The sequence below is a fragment of the Scyliorhinus torazame genome, chromosome 11 (assembly GCF_047496885.1).
Source record: "Scyliorhinus torazame isolate Kashiwa2021f chromosome 11, sScyTor2.1, whole genome shotgun sequence".
Lineage (NCBI taxonomy): Eukaryota > Metazoa > Chordata > Chondrichthyes > Carcharhiniformes > Scyliorhinidae > Scyliorhinus > Scyliorhinus torazame.
This window is the reverse complement of record NC_092717.1, coordinates 160,400,357-160,418,125: the sequence shown is the minus strand read 5'-3', so window position 1 is coordinate 160,418,125 and position 17,769 is coordinate 160,400,357.

The window sequence follows — 17,769 nt, the reverse complement described above, 5'->3', positions numbered from 1 at the left end:
TGTGACAACTTCCACAGCAGCTTTCAGAGTTAAATCACTCACAGTTAGCAGCTTCCTCTGAATAACTTCACTGTGTACTCCACAAACCAGCCTGTCTTAAAGAGTATCATCAAGTGTTGTACCAAATTCACACTATCTTGCTAATCTTCTTAAAAACTCTACAGACTGTAAAATGCTTTCGCCTTCTTCCTGAATATGGAGGAGAAACAGAACCTTTTTGCAATCAATAACGTTTTAGGAGAGAAATGTCCCTCGAAGATTTTCATTAATTCACTGAAGGACGTGTCTCCTGGTTTTGCTGGGTGAACAAGATTCTGTAGCAGCATAAACATTTTACGGTCAACTGAGAAAGAAATGTTGCCACCTTTCGGTCCTCCGGTTCTGATTAGCTTTGAAAGGCAATTGGAATTTTTCTTCATATGAATTCCACGTATCATAGTCCTCATCAAATGCATACATGGCACCTGTTTTACCGCCTTTTTAGATCTCAGCTCCTCGGGTCTACACTTCCTCCCTTCTGACTGTGTTGGAAAGTATGGCGTAAACAATCCCTTGAACAAGTAACTACGAATTTGTTTCCCTTTTATGCCTGAGCATATTTTGACTTTTCACCTGAGTAAAGGCCCATTCATAGTTGGCAGACTTTGAAATCTCTGTTCCATGCAGCCCATGTAGCTTCTCCACATGCACGGTCCCTGCAGCCCTGACCCCACTTACTTTTACACAAGCAAGTCTTCCCCAACCATCGGTCTTCTCACTCACAGTTGCTGCGGAAAAGTTTGATTAAACCTTCACATCGTCAGCAGTACTTTCCCCATGTTTGTGCGTATGCGAGCCCAGTGCCAAGAATCTTCCGTTACTCCCAAAGCCGCTATTTGACAAAAATCTTCTTTCCAGCGATTTTTCTGCCTCAATCCTCGTCACCAGTTTTCTATCTTATTCCATATTTCTTTGTTGCCACAATGAGAAAAGGTATGGAGGTGCCCACACTCTGAATTCTTGTAATACATGATGAGAGGCTTATTAAGGATGTTGCTCATATAATCAAAGATGGCGATTTGCCAAAAGCCCGTGCAAACACTCTGCTGACATCACTACATACCACGTGACACAGAACCAGCAAGAATGTATTCCCAGGTGCATAACACAATGGGGGCCAGGTGGGCATGCATTTTCAGTGACTATCAACATCACCAAAGGCCTGCACCTCTTTGAATTTGGCTACGTCCAGGCATCTGCTAGCCACTTCTCCAGAATCTCACAATCTGCTGTCCACAGCCATCCAGTTGCTGAAGTTTCAACACACTCCACTTATACTGATTTCTATGTTTAGTTGATTATTCATTTATTTGTTCACAGTACTTCATTTTGAGAACTAACAGAAATTGAAAATGTAGATAATAATGAATAAATGGATTTAGTTGTATTTTAATTCCAACAATAATGAACTTATTTATCTTTGGTTTGGATATCTTAATCAATGATAACCAACTAGCAATTAACATCCCAGAGGGAATTATAAGATGAAAAAGCTCAATTTTCACAAGCTGCTCCATTATGTTGACTGGGACATCACCTCTGCAAACACTCTCAAATGTTCTTATCCCACCTCTGCCAGGTTGCTGTTTAAATCCTCAGGACTGCTCCACCCTCTCCAGAAGCTCATCCAGGTTGCTGTTTAAATACTGCTCCCGTGTTACTCGTGCTTCTCTCAGGCCAATGCCATCCCTCAGATGATATGTAATAATAGGGCAGCATATTCCATGGCATAGTAATAGCCGTCAGATTGCTACTGTGCTGCTGTTTACTTACCCAACACTGGAGCTCAACATTCCTAGCCTGGAATTCCAACCCGGGCCTCTTGATAAATGTGGAGTGGACGTGCTCCTGAAGTCTTTCCCTAAGAGCATTGGAGTGTCAGTTGAAACAATGCATGGAATTTATTACCCATTCCTAGTTGCCCTTGAGAAGATGGTGGTGAGTTACCTTCTTGAACTCCTGCAGTCTCTGTATAATTGGCACTTAAGTCCTTTGTTCTTCCACAGCTAGTATTTTTTCAGAAAATAAAAAGGTTTGTGTTTTTCGATCCAAAGTGGATAACCTCATGCTTGCCCTAATTCAATTCAGTCTAGCAGTGCAATCAGATAAAGCAGCTCAGAAATTAGGAAATGAATAAGTGGAGAAGCCCACCAGTGGAGAATCCAGCCCTCTTACTTTAACTCAGAGTTTTTAAGGATTCCATATACAGGGCTTGTAGTCAGTGCAAGAAGACTTGCAAGAGCTTTCCCCAGTGCATCCTTCGGGTGCCTTTCGGGTACAAGCATCCAGAGAATGAAACATCTGGACCAATATATTGTGACACATGCAAATTCATGTCTTGCTTGGATTTTAACAGTCATAGATGTTTACAGCACGGAAACAGGCCCTTCGTCCCAGCTTCTCCATGCTGCTCAGTTCCTATCACTAAGCTAGTCCCACTTGGCTGCATTTGGTATATATCTCTCGAAACCCACCCTGCCCATGTAACTGTCTAACTGCTTTTTAAATGACTAAATTGCACCCACCTCTACCAGTGCCTTTGGCAGCCCTTCCAGCTGCTCACTACCTCTATGTGAAGAAATTTCCCCTCTGGTCTCTTTAATAATAATAATAATCTTTATTGTCACAAGTAGGCTTACATTAACACTGCAATGAAGTTACTGTGAAAATCCCCTAGTTGCCACACTACTGCACCTGTTCAGGTCCACTGAGGGAGAATTCAGAATGTCCAATTCACCTAACAAGCACGTCTTTCGGGAGCCCCTGGAGGAAATCCACGCAGACACGGGGAGAATGTGCGGACTCCGCACAGACAGTGACCCAAGCTGGGAAAATAACCTGGGACCCTGGCGCTATGAAGCAACAGTGTGAACCACTGTGCTCCCGGGTCTCTTTAATATCTCTCCCCTCTCACCTTAAACCTATGCCCTCTAGTTCTGGACTCCTCCACTTTTGGGAAAAGATGTCGACTATTATAAGAAATAAATCACAATTGATCAGGAAGGAAATCGGCCTATGACCAAGTCGCAGCATTTTTTGTTAAAGAAACTACCAATAAAGGGTCAAGAAATACAGACCAATAAATGTACTAACACTGAGAAAGATGAAACCAACTAAATCACTCAAAATGTATTTTGAAAATCCTTTCAGCTAGCATCTTACTTTGGCAATGACCCAATGTAGCCATCTGGGATGGCCACGTCCCGATTACAAAATGGACACTTGCAAAGAATGCAGGGAAAATTGGACAATACTGAGAAACAAGCAGGTGCAAGGTCTGTCTGTTGATTAGAGCCTTGGCTCTCAGACAGGACAGAAACTGCTAAGCAATCTACATATTAATGAGCCATGTCCGGGGACAAAAGGGAAACATTTAGATAAACAATGTTAAGGCAGACACCCTGGCACCAGAGGAGACTCAAACAAAGCAAACCAACGGCCACCTAGGACACGCCCAGCAACCAGTGAACCCACCCCTCTATCGGAGGAAGATCGATAAGAATGATTGGGAAAGGCCCAATTAATTGAGGCCAAGTTCAAGGCCCGCCCAAAAGCACACAAAGCCCTTTTAGGTACAAAAAGTATTCCCCAAGAGAGAATCTTTCTTCTTTCGCCTTGGCTCTCAGCGAAGAGAGACCAGCCTAGCAGCTGCGCCAGACCAAGTAAGTCCCAAGTCAACACACGCTACGAGATAGACGCTCCTAGTTGCTATCCTGTAAACAGCTCAACCCAGCAGCCTCAGAACCGAGCAACGGCCATTGTTCCTCTGACTGAGTGGGCACCCGAAGCTAAGTATAGGCTTTAGTAATAGTGATAGTTTAGGTTGTAGAGTTTTATGCATGAGTAGATTTGACTGTGTGTAAATAAATGAGCATTGCTTTTGAACTTACTAACTGGTGTATCGAGTCTGTGATCAGTATTCGGTTCTGAACTTTGTGGCGGTGTCGAAAGATACCTGGCGACTCTTGAGCAAACGTAATTAAACAGAGCCAAATTGAGAGACAACACCAAAGAGAGCAACATCAAGGATATAGCACTAAAAGTAAGGTTGGTAACATAACATATACTTCAATAATTCACACTACAATCTTCAAACATGGCCATAAAATGATGTATATACGACAGCAAATTTTTCCCCAGGACCTTATTCTTTCTCAGACCCTTTTGCTACATCTTACTTTTTTTTTGTGGTTTTGCCCATATATTATCTGAGCCTTTGTGAATGTTTGACAAGTAAATTTTGCAGGCAGCAGTTTATAACTTGTCTTCCTTAAATATTTACACACAGATGTGAATATTAAAAGGTGTTGGTATCTGCTGCTGCTAACTGTCAGCAAGAGAGGTGGGTTTCCACTTCAGTTTCCTCCTGAGTTACATCAAAATCTTTGTAGTCACTTGAATAAGGACACGGGGAGTCCACACCGAGTGAAATAAGAAACAAAGTTTTATGTACACTACACAATAGATCCCCACCGAGTTCCTCTCTGGTCAGTGTCTTACTGGCCGAACTTATATACATTGGTTAATTAAGATACCCCACCCCTAGCGGAGGAGATCATACTCCGCCAGGAGCATGGTGAAGACGAGCATTTCCATCCCATAGGTCCCGTGCGGGATATTACAGTTACAGTGGGGGAGGGGTCACTTTAAATCCTCAGGAAGGGAGGGGTGGAGGCAATGGATGAAATGTTAAAAATAAGAAACGCAACCCCAACAGGCCACAATTCTTTATTACTCATTTACAGGATGTGGGCGTCGCTGGCTGGCCAGAATTTATTACTCATCCCTAGTTGTACTTGAGTATGTAGTGGTGAGCTATCTTCTTGAACTGCTGCATGGGGGCAGCACGGTAGCACAGTGGTTACCACAGTTGCTTCACAGCTCCAGGGTCCCAGGTTCGATTCCCGGCTTGGGTCACTGTCTATGTGGAGTCTGCACGTTCTCCCCATGTGTGTGTGGGTTTCTTCCGGGTGCTCCGGTTTCCTCCCACATTCCAAAGATGTGCGGGTTAGGTGGATTGGCTATGCTAAATTGCCCTTCGTGTCCAAAAAGTTTAATTGGGGTTACTGGGTAAAGGGATGGGGTGGAGGAGGTGTGTGCTTGAGTGGGGTGCTCTTTCCAAGTGCCGGTGCAGACGCGATGGGCCGAATAGCCTCCTTCTGCACTGTAAATTCTATGAGGTGTAAGTTCACCAACATGCTGATAAAAAGGGAGTTCCAGGATTTTGACCCGGAGTTAGTGAAGGAACGGCAATATATGTCCAAGGCATGGTGGTGAATGGAACCTCCAACTGGTGGTGTTCCCATGTGTTCGCTGTCCTTGTCCTTCTAGAAGGTAGTGGTCATGGGTTTGGAAGATGCTGTCTAAAGAACTTTGGTGAGTTCCTGCAGGGCATCTTTAGCACAGGGCTAAAGAGCTGGTGTTTAAAGCAGACCAAGGCAGTCCAGCAGCACAGTTCAATTCCCGTACCAGCCTCCCCGAACAGGCACCGGAATGTGGCGACTAGGGGCTTTTCACAGTAACTTCATTTGAAGCCTACTTGTGACAATAAGTGATTTTCATTTCATTTAATCTTGTAGGTGGTATTCACTGCTACCACTGTTCATCGATGGTGGAGGGATTGAATGTTTGGGGAAGGGGTACCAACCATATCCAGCAGGAAAGTACTTGTCTCGCACTGTTTGTTGGTCAGCAATGGTAGGCGTAGTCCTGAAATAAGCTGATCTTCAAGTGGCTGATTCACTCCATGATCACATCCCCATCCATGCCATGTTCTAATCCCCCCCTGCAATCTTTCCAGGTGATCTATACCCCCATCCCATTTCCCTTGCCATCGCATAGCCAGCGATCCCTTGTCCCCCTTGATCTCTCCCACTATGATCGCTTCCCCCGTGATCTTATCATCCAAGATCTTTCCCCAACAGCCCACAATACCTTCTTTGTGATTTCTTCCCCCAAAAGATCAGGGCCCGCTCTCATGCCTCCCCTTCATCTTCCCTGCCTCATTCACACGAACAATCCCTGGTATGAAGAGCTTGCCAAGTGAGGAGCGGTTGAGGACCAGGGGCGGGATACTCTGAAAATGGGGCTATGTCCCCATGGCGGTGGGAAAACCGGCACTAACCACGCCAACGTCAACAGCCCCCAAAAGTGAGGAATTCTCCAATTTCTCGGGGGCTAGGTTGGCGCTGGAGTGGTTGGCACCGCCCCAGCCTGCGGCGTAGGTTTGCGCATGCGCGGAACGGCCGGCGTGATCTCGCGCGTGAGCGGACCAGCTGCCGTATTTCTGCGCATGCGCAGACCGGTTGCCGTATTTACGCGCATGCGTGGGGGTTCTCCTCTCCGCACTGGCGTCCGGGCAATATGGTGGAGCCCTACAGGGGCCCGGCGTGGAGGAAAGAGGGCCCCCACGGAACCAGCCCACCTGAAGGATTGGTAGGCGCAATCACGGGCCAGGTCACCGTAAGGGCTCCCCCTGGGGTTGGATATCCCCGCGCCCCACTTCAGGACCACCCCCGCACACTTACCTGCCAGGTCCCGCCATGTGTGAGGTGAGTAATTCATGCTGGCGGGACTGGGCAAGGCTAGATGGCCACTCGGCCCCCGAAAGACGGTGGCGGAGAATAGGGCAGCCAGCGTCAGGGCGGCGGGGCGAGATTCGCGCCTCGCCCCGGGGTTCTCCGGCCCAGCGCAGGGTCGGAGAATCCCGGCCCCTGTGTCTGTACTCGTTAGAGTTTAGAAGGGTGAGGGGGGATCTTATTGAAACCTACAGAATACTGAGAGGCCTAGACAGAGTGGACGTGGAGAAAATGTTTCCACTAGTTGGAAAAATTAGAACAAGAGAGCACAGCCTCAGACTGAAGGGACAATTCTTTAAAACAGAGATGGCGAGGAATTTCTTCTGTCAGAAGGTGGAACTCTTTGCCGCAGAAGGCTGTGGAGGCCAAGTCACTGAATGTCTTTAAGACAGAGATAGAAGGTTCTTGATTAATAAGGTATCAAGGGCTTTGTGGGTGGAAGGCAGGAGAATGGGGATGAAAAACATATCAGCCATGATTGAATGGAGGAGCAGACTCGAAGAACAAAGAACAAAGAACAAAGAAATGTACAGCACAGGAACAGGCCCTTCGGCCCTCCAAGCCTGTGCCGACCATGCTGCCCGACTAAACTACAATCTTCTACACTTCCTGGGTCCGTATCCCTCTATTCCCATCCTATTCATGTATTTGTCAAGATACCCCTTAAATGTCACTATCGTCCCTGCTTCCACCACCTCCTCCGGTAGCGAGTTCCAGGCACCCACTACCCTCTGCGTAAAAAACTTGCCTCGTACATCTACTCTAAACCTTGCCCCTCTCACCTTAAACCTATGCCCCCTAGTAATTGACCCCTCTACCCCGGGGAAAAGCCTCTGACTATCCACTCTGTCTATGCCCCTCATAATTTTGTAGACCTCTATCAGATCGCCCCTCAACCTCCTTCGTTCCAGTGAGAACAAACCGAGTTTATTCAACCAAATGGGCCTCGATGGGCCGAGTGGCCTAATTCTGCTCCTAAGTCTTATGGTCTCCTCCGATCTCTCTCATAATTGTCACCACTTTCTTGTGCGATCTCTCCCACTGTGATATGTTCACAGAATCAAAGAGTTGTTACAACATAGTAGGAGGCCATTCAGCCTATCATACCTGTGCTGTCCCTCTGAATTCACCTCGTGTCACTCCCCTACCTTCTCTTCATCACCCTGCACATTCTTTCCTTTCTGATAACAATCCAATTCTCTTTTGAATGCCTCAGTTGAACCTACCTCTACTACAATCACAGGTAATGCATTCCTGACCCTAGCCACTCGTTGTGTGAAAAATGTTTTTTCTGCTGTTGCCTATTCTTGATTTGCTAACTGCCTAAATCCGTGCCCCCTGGATCTCCATCTTTCTTTGTGAGACACTACACTTTGAAGCCATCCTCACCCACAAAACAAAGAACATCACACCCACAATCTCTCCCTACCAACTCTCCCCCACCATCTCATCTCTCACCACTCTCCCTGAATGATCTTGGGCGGTATTCTCCGTTTCTGAGATTCAGGGCTGGTTTCTCCAATTTTGAGGCTATGTCCGCAGGAAGTGCCTGGTATAACGACAAAAAAATCGGCGAGGCCTCAGCACCAATCCGCCGACCGGCTAGCAGCTGTGCCACGCAAAATGGATGGCCTTCCCAATACAAACACCTGGAGAATTGCCGGGTCCGTGACCGAGCTTGCACACGGCCACCCCAGGGCACCCCACACCAGTGCCCCCAGCCCTCGCCGAAGACCACCCCCCCCCGGCCAGCAGCACAGCCCCCTCCCCCCTGACTGTGATGCCGCTGGACACAGTCCGCAGCCGCCACGCCGGGTTCACAAAAACTGACAATACACTTGTCCAGCGCCTTCGGCAACTCAGCCTATCGGGATGGGGCATTGGGTGAGGGCCTTCAGGTGACGTCCTGAGGCCGTCCCAATGGAGTGTGACATACACCTCGATGATGCCGTTTTGGAGGGGGAGGAGCATCTGAAAACTGGCGCCGCCCCCGATTCAGTCGGAAACAGGGATTCTCTGCCCGGTCGCCGATTATGATATCGGTGTCGGGCAATGGACAATCCCGCGTTGACACCAAAGCAGAATTTGTGGACTTTCACGACAGCAAAACAGGCACCGCACCTGGACCGATTCCGTTACTATTAAGGGGCAAGCACCGGTGCCACTTGGACCACAATCGGTTCTTATGAAAAACAGTGTGGGATTCGCCGGGTTCGTGATTGACACTCGGGAGGCTGACAAGCTGCAGCTGCACATACACATTACAATCCACACACACTGGTTGTGCCGGGGCGCGTTCATTCAGTTAATGGGGTGGCTGGGGCCAGGGGACACCCATGGGGGGGGGGACCTATACGGTCCATGGTGCTAAGTTCACAGTGAGCTGTCAGTGGCATGCGCAGCTGCATGGCTGCCTTGCCAGCTGTGGGATTGGTGTTCCATGTCCGTTCACCCCGACCCCGCAGCCCACGTCCTGGCCATCCCCCGCTACTTCCGCTGGCCCTGGCAGAAGCCCCCCGGCGAGCGGCACAACTGTGAGCACACTATGGCAATGTTGGACATTTTCCACCACCCTCTCTCTCCCTCAGCAGCTACCATGTCAATTTTACGATCTTTAAAAGCACAAGTGAGCCGCGCTGTCAGGAACTCGGCCCATTGGAGGAGGAGAATCGAGGAGGCCCCAGAGAATACAGGGCCTGGCCCGCTAATGATATGCAAACGAGGTTTACCGTACATGTGTTCTGGAAAGCATTGCTCCGCTGTCGAGGTGATGGGGAATCACGATTTGGCGTCAAATTGACGCCCGCCACGATTTCAATATCGGAACCGATTCTCCGCCCAATACCGTTTCGCAATTTTGGCGTTGGCCAATGGAGAATCCGACCCCTTGGGCGCAATTCTCCCATCGGCGCTGGAGTGAAAACCGGAGTGTTTCACTCCGGAGCTGGAGCCTGCTCCCAGCCCCCTATTCTCCCGCCCCCGGGGGGCTAGGAGCGGTGTTGCGTCATTTATGCTTGCCAGGCCTTGGCGCCGCGTAAAAGCGGTGCCGCGTAAATGACATCACCCGCGCATGCGCGGTTGCCGTCCTCCCCAAGGCCGCCCCGCAAGAAGATGTCGGATGGATCTTGCGGGGTGGCGGAGGAAAGGACGTCCTCCTTCAGAGAGGCCGGCCCGCCGATCGGTGGGCACCGATCGCGGGCCAGACACCATTTGAGGCCCCCCTGGTGCAGGAACCCCCCTCCCCACCCACAAGCCGCCCCCCCCCCCCCAGCATTCCAGCGCTGTTCCCGCCGGCAGCGACCATGTGTGGACGGCGTCAGCGGGAACTCGTCGTATTGGGCAGGCCGCTCGGCCCATCCGGGCCGGAGAATCGCCGCTCGCCCGTTGCAAACGGCGTTTGCACGTTTCGCGTGCAGGTGTCGGGGCGGCGTGGCGGGTCGCGCGCGACGCCCCGGCGATTCTCCCACCCGGCGTGGGGGGGGAGAATTCCGCCCCTTACCTCTTGCTGCAATCTCTCTTCCACTGCAATCTCTCCCTTCGCATTCTTTCCCCCCACAATCCCTCTCCGCAAACAATCTCTTCCTCATCCCCAGAGCAACTTTTCCCCACCTCCCTCTGCAATATCCCTTGTCCTCCCTCCCCACAATCTCTTCCTCCCCCTCTCCCTGCCCACCCCCATGTGCCCCCATCCTTCATTTTCCATCTGCGGCCTCAAATATCAGGCTTACTGCATCACAGCCAGCCAGCCTCCACATCTGGCCAGCTGCTGACAAACTGAATACAAATTTCTGGGTCACTGACAGTCGTAGCGCTCTATCATACTTTCCCGTAAATATCTAGTGCTGATGTCACTGAGCCACTATTGGGGCAGCATATTGGCAAGTTCTTAAAATGTACCAGTTTTAGATCACTAACTGAGGCAATTCTGGGGACAGTTGATGATTCTCGCACCTGAATATATCATGTGAATGAAATGGAAAGAGGGGGTCATCTTGGAAAACAGAATGTGTAATAAGGACACTGTGAGGGACTCGTGAACAGTGCATGTTGTAATAGAAAGCCTGATAAAAGTGAACAACTTTAATTCTAATATTAGAGGATAAGGAACGTGAGAGAACTTTGTAAAAGTCGTACATGCAGAAAATTAGAATTCCAAAGTAAAATCCCTACTGCTTCCTTTATTTTCTGCTAGTACAATAATTAATGAAACCATAAGCCTATATTTTCATACCATAAATAATTGATGCTCAGGCAAACTAAACTAAATGTGATTAGCAGACATGCCTTATTGCACAATATCACCAATGTAATTACAATTTTAAAGACCTCAAAATTTTGATGATATCAGGAGTAGTTACAAATAATGCAATTATTTATTGTTGCTGTAAAGTACTTTATTTTACAGCCTGTGTGCATAAAGTGTGGCGATGTAAACTAATTGAAAATGACATTGTCATCTAAATGTTAGACTTGCACCAAGAAGTATAGTAGCAGTCTATCTCTCATTCAAGTCCCATTATCAGTTTCAGACTGGCAGATTGTGGTGTCAGTGAAAATGCAACAGACCATGCTCTCCAGTCCATCAACTCTTGTCAAATCCATTTCAGAGACAGGCAATGGAGACTCCTCATGATGACCCCAGCACTAAATGCCTTTTTTTCTCTGACCACTTATCTGTCAAGAAATGCTGTTTGCGATAAAAGCCCAGCCAAGAAATATAGAACGGAAGAATGTCCAAAGAGTAGAATAAATACTGCAGTTCAAATATCTGATGAACTTTTATGCTTTGAAGATTTGTTCCCAGAAATTAAGTTTTATGCATTGATTCAACAATATTCTTGGGAGTGTGGGCGGTGCTGAGGATTGTGGATATCAACCTGACAAGGTAGTAGGACTGAAATTGTCAGCATATTGGGATGCCATCAGAAATTACCTTCAGCTTGAGCCAATCTGTAGCACCTGGGAAACCCATATTGGACTGGCAGATTATTTTTTTAAATTTCATGGACTGTGAGGGTCGCTGGTGAGATCAGCATTTATTGCCCAGCCCTAATTGCCCTTGAGAAGTAGGGATAGGCCACCATGTTGGAACGCTGCAGTCCATGTGTGGTGCAGGTACACCCACAGTGCTGTTAGGAATGTTAGAAAAAAGTTAATGTTCCCTTGTACATAAGTTGGAATTGGGATTTTAATTGTTTAATAGATTGCACTTATTGTTTCACAGATTGCACCGCTATATAAAGGGAATACAGGTGACACTGTTTTGTTGGAGAAGTGATTACAGAAAACAATGAACTTGGAGTTGAAGCAGTCAAGACTTGCTTCCAAGTTGTTATTATAGAGTTCCCACTGGTGCTCAAGGGTAGCAGAGGATGGTTTCTGCATGCAAGAAAAAGAAAGATTCCAAACTAAGATTTCTTCGAATGAAAGACTGGGCTGAATTCTCCGCCGTCGGGATGCTCATTTTTGCCGACAGCCCAGGGGGTTTCCCGAAGGCGTGGGGCTGCCCCACAATGGGAAACTCCATTGGCCAGCCGGTGAAACGGAGCATCCCGCCGGCGTGCTGAACCAGAAATCTGGCATGGCGAATAAGATGCAAGGTATTTTCAGAATTGGAGTCAGAGCAATTGGACATGTATGAAGCTTAGGATGCATTATTAATTTTCATGGATAAGGTTTACCAAAATTATGACTTATTAAGTGCTTATTGAGGCTTGGTCAGATTTTGACATATTTAGAAAGTAGGAGGATACCTCCATACAAGAGTACATAATAGAATTTAACAGACTGTATACAAGGCTGCAAAAATTCCAACTAGAATTTTCACAATCAATGCTAGCGTTCAAATTATTGGACTGTGCTAAAGTTACAAATATGGATGGGCTTCCGGTTTTGACTGGAGTTAAATTTGCAGAAAGACACACCGCGATAAAAAAATGTCAGAGGCTCTAAAAATGTTCTTGGGCAAACATTCCTTCCCGGCAGTATTCTTGACATAAATGATCCATAATTAGTATGCCCTTAGGAGCAGATTTTAATGAAGTTGTGGCGATGGATCGTAAAGAGTGGGATGAAGAAAAGAACATTTTCATTCACACTTTGTAGACTTGGCAACAGGATATATAGTCAGTCGATGATTATACTGTGGAAAGAAAGGAAAATAATTCTGGAACAGACATAGGAAAATTGGATAGGGACCGGTCTCAGTACACCGGCAAGTTCCTCACTGATAATTGGGGGGGGGGGGGGGGAGTTTGCTAATGATAAATTTTGGGATATGTGTAAGAACATGAACATAATAGTTATGAATACAGCTGCCGAAAGTCCATTTAGTAATGGGATTTGCAAAATAAATCATGCTATGATAGATGAAATGCTTATTAAATGTTGGCAGATAGGCCAAATTGTAAATCAACTTCGGCTTTAGCATGGGCTGTCCATGGAAATAATTCACTACAGATGGTTGGAGGCTATAGTCCATATCAGTTGGCTTTTAAGGGAATTCCCCACATTCCTTCAGTCATGAATGATCATCCTCCAGCTGGGAGGGGACTATGATTAGCTTTACTTTTTCTGAGCATTTAAATGCACTAGAAGCGGGCAGAAGAGCATTCCTCAAAGCAGAAATGTCAGAAAGAATTTGAAGAGTTTTGAGGCACAATGTACAGCCATCGGAAACTATTTTCAAACATGACATACTATAAAAGAGATGGATTTAATAAGTGGAAAGGTCCAGGAAAAGTTATAGGTACAGATGGTAAAACAATCATTTTGGGGCATGGGAACCAGACTGGGTACCATTGTCAAGAGGAGTGGGCACAGATTACAAGTTTGCAGATTCAAAAGGGGTTATTGAACTTACTGAGGAACTAGGTACTTCTCATACACATATATTACAGAATTATGAGGACCAGGTTGCGGAAATTGACAGGGTATCTGAAGAGAGGCATAATAATCCTGATAAACATGGTGAGGCTATTTGTCCCAAAGGACAACGGGCAAACGTAGGCACTAAACTGACATGCTTGCCAGAAGGGGTCAGTCAGTGGAAGGACGGAACTATTGTTAGCAGGCCAGATAAGACCACTGGAAAATATAAAAACTGGGTGAATGTACAAGATAAAGGGAAGGAACTTAGGCTCATGGATTGGGAACATGCATGGGCGAAATTCTCTGACCCGGCGGGGGCTGTCGTGAATCCCACCCACGCCGGTTGCCGAAGACTCCGGCACCGGAGATTCGGCGGGGACGGGAATCGCGCCGCGCCGGTTGGCGGGCCACCCCGCTCGATTCTCCGGCCCGGGTGGGCCGAAGTCCCGCCGCTAAAATGCCGGTCCCGCCGGCGTGAATTAAATCACCTACCTTACCGGCGGGACAAGGCGGCGCGGGCGGGCTCCGGGGTCCTGGAGGGGGCGCGGGGCGATCTGGCCCTGGGGGGTGCCCCCATGGTGGCCTGGCCCGCGATCGGGGCCCACCGATCCGCGGGCGGGCCTGTGCCGTGGGGGCACTCTTTCCCTTCCGCCTCCGCCACGGTCTCCACCATGGCGGAGGCGGTAGAGACTCCCTCCACTGTGCATGCGCGGGAATGCCGTCAGCGGCCGCTAACGCTCCCGCGCATGCGCCGCCCGGAGATGTCATTTCTGCGCCAGCTGGCGGGGCACCAAAGGCCTTTTCCGCCAGCTGGCGGGGCGGAAATTCGTCCGGCGCCTACCTAGCCCCTTAAGGTTGGGGCTCGGCCCCCAAAGATGCGGAGCATTCCGCACCTTTGGGGCGGCGCGATGCCCGTCTGATTTGCGCCGTTTTGGGCGCCAGTCGGCGGACATCGCGCCGTTTCCGGAGAATTTCGCCCATGAAGTCCCATAACGTAGAGCACATGTGTCAGTTTGGACAGTAAGTCTGACAGTGAGCATGCCCACAGGAAGAGATTAAGAACCTTTGAAAGAACATCTCATAATAGGAAGGAGACATCACACAGTAGCAGTCTGGAACACGTTATAAAGCAGGCAACTTAACGGGGTCAAGAAATATGGTACAGACTAGAATGCTACTAGGAGAAGAAGCCCATATGACCTAGAGATTTTAGTGGCTTCCAGCAAATTAGATTATAAAATAATAAAATTTGCAAAACAGTAAGAACTGCAAAGTTTGAAAGGATTTGGGGTGTACACGGAGGTCACAGATAGGGGACAATGAATTATGTGTCGTAGTTGGGTATGCACAGAAAGATGCTTTCTGATGGCCAAAGCCAGGCTGGTGGCATGAGATTTTGAAAAAACTTGATTGACCAAGGTAAAAGAGTAGATTCACTGATGGCAGGAGAGGTTATTTTGAACTTATTTTCAGCTCTGTTAGTCACAAATGCTTGGGAATGTCAGTCTGTATATATTAAAGCTGCTTTCTCACATGGACATCAGCTTAATAGAGAAATGTGTCTTTGGCCTCAGAGAGGCGCCACAAACAGAAAACGTACTCTGTAAGTTAAATAAATGTGTATACGGGTTGAAGGACCCCTATTTCTCAATGAGGTTGGTTTTGTTAACGTTAGATTAATTGAAAGCAGACCCCACGATGTTTTATTGGCACCATGGAGCGAAACCTTCGGGCATCTTCATGATGCATGGAGATGATTTTTTGTGGGGTGGTAGCAGAAAATTTGAAAATACTGTTATTAATGGGCTTAGAATGGAGTTGAAGATTGGAAGTCAGCCTCTGGTGCATTCAAATATATTTGGTTAGAAATTGGGCAGAGTGGTTCGCATTTCACTCTACATCAGCAACTTTACTTGGAGAATATTAACTCCATAGAAATTGCTCTTGGTAGGGCCTCACAAAAGGATACAGAGACTCCTAAAATGGAAAAAGGGGAACTCCAATGTTTAACTGGGCAGCTGAGTTGGTTAGCTGGACAAACAAGACCGGTAACCAGTTTTGATGCTTTAGAACTAAGCACTAACATGACCAATCCTAAAGTTGAAGGAATTATTAGAGCTGTTATGGGCCAGGGTTTAGAGAACCCCAAAGTGTATCATGGAGTTCACCTGAACCACAACTTTAAATAGATTTTGGTTACGGGGAACACAAGGGCCTACTTTACAAGTGTGATGCAACAGAGAACTAAGAGTATTTTTAAATAAAAACAATGTTTAGTCTATGAATCCAGTTGACATTTTTAAACACACACAGTAAGCATCTTAGCAAATATCAACTCAAATACTCCCCGCAAAGAATACAGTACTCTATAAGTAACCCTTAATCTTTCCTGACAACATCCATAAGACAAAAGACCCTTTTTACAGAAAGACAATTAAATTCTCTACTGAGAATTGTTAAATTAGCAAGTGATCTGAAGGCATTCTTTTCATACAGAGAGAGATCAGAATTACACTTTATTTCTCTGGCTGCAGCTCCCAATCTGCAAAACGAAACAAAACACACCCTATAGCTGCAAGCTCAAAGCGAAAGTAAAACAGACAGCTCCACCCACACGCTGACATCACTGCAGCTATTTGATAAACACCCATTTCTTAAAGGTACAGCCACTACAGCTATTTGATAAGCACCCATTTCTTAAAGGTACCTCCACTACAGCTATTTGATGAACACCATGGGCGGGATTCTCCAACCCCCCACCGGGTCAGAGAATCACCGGGGGCTGGCGTGAATCCTGCCACCGCCGTGTCCCGAATTCTCTGCCACCAGAGATTCGGCGGGGGCGGGAATCGCGCCGCGCCGGTCGGCGGGCAAACCCCCGGCGATTCTCCGGCCCGCGATGGGCCGAAGTCTCGCCGCTGTCAACCCTCTCCCGCCGGCGTGGATTAAACCACCCACCTTACCGGCAGGAGCAGGCGGCACGGGTGGGCTCCAGAGTCCTGGGGGGGCACAGGGCGATCTGGCCCCGGGGGGTGCCCCAACGGTGGCCTGGCCCGCGATCTGGGCACACCGATCCGCGGGCCTGTGCCGTGGGGGCACTCTTTTTCTTCCGCCTTCGCCATGGTCTTCACCATGGCGGAGGCGGAAGAGATCCCGTCCCCTGCGCATGCACAGGGATGACGTCAGCAGCTGCCGGCGCTCCCACGCATGCGCGGACTTACGCAGGCCGGCGAAGTCCTTTCGGCCCCATCTGGCGTGGCGCCAAAAGCCTTCCACGCCAGCCGGTGGAGCGGAAACCACTCTGGCATGGGCCTAGCCCCTCAAGGTGAGGGCTTGGCCCCTAAAGGTGTGGAGACTTCCCACCACTCCAACATGCCGCGACCCCCCGCCCCGCTGGGTAGGTGAGAATCCCGCCCCTATTCTTAAAGGTACTCTCACATGACAGAGCAAACAAAACATTGGTGAAATTATGTTTTGAAATTCCCATCTTTAGGTGATATTAGACAACTGAAACTGATTGTTTATAGTGAAGAGTCTTATGTTAATCTCTGTGTTGGCTTGTTGAGTGCAGGAGGTTTTATTATTTTTCTCCTGGCGGAGAAAGGTAAATGTTGTCCTTTTGCATGGGAAACTAAAAAGATACGAAAAGTGGTAAAAAGTACATTGGCAGTGGAGACATTTGCCCTAGTGGAGACAGTGGATATGGAGCGGGATTCTCCTCTCGTGGGACAAGTCCCCACGCCGGCGGGAAAACTTGTGCGAACCGCTCCGGTATCAACAGCTCCCAAAAGTGCAGAGTTCTCTGCACTTCCGTGGGCTAGGTGGATGCTGGAGTGGTTGCCGCCGCGCCAACCACCGCCGAAGGGCCGGCGTGATCTCGCGCATGCGCGGAACTGCCGGCGTGGAAGGAAGGAGTGCCCCACGGCACAGGCCCACCCACAGATCAGTGAGCCCCGATCGCGGGCCAGGCCACCGTGGGGGCCCCCCCTGGGGTCGGATCCCCCCGCGACTCCCAGAGGACCACTCCAGCCGACTTACCTGCCAGATCCCACCGTGTGCGACCATGTCTAATCCACGCTGGCGGGACTGGCCAGAAATGGGTGGCCGCTCGGCCCATCGGGGCCTGGAGAATTGCAGGAGGGACCGCTGCCAACGGCCCCCGACCGTCATGGCGTGAACCCCGCCCCCGCGCCAAAACTAGCACCAGAGAATACGGCAGCCGGCGTCAGGGCTGTGGAGCAGGATTCGCGCCGCCCCCCACCCCCCGGGGATTCTCCGACCC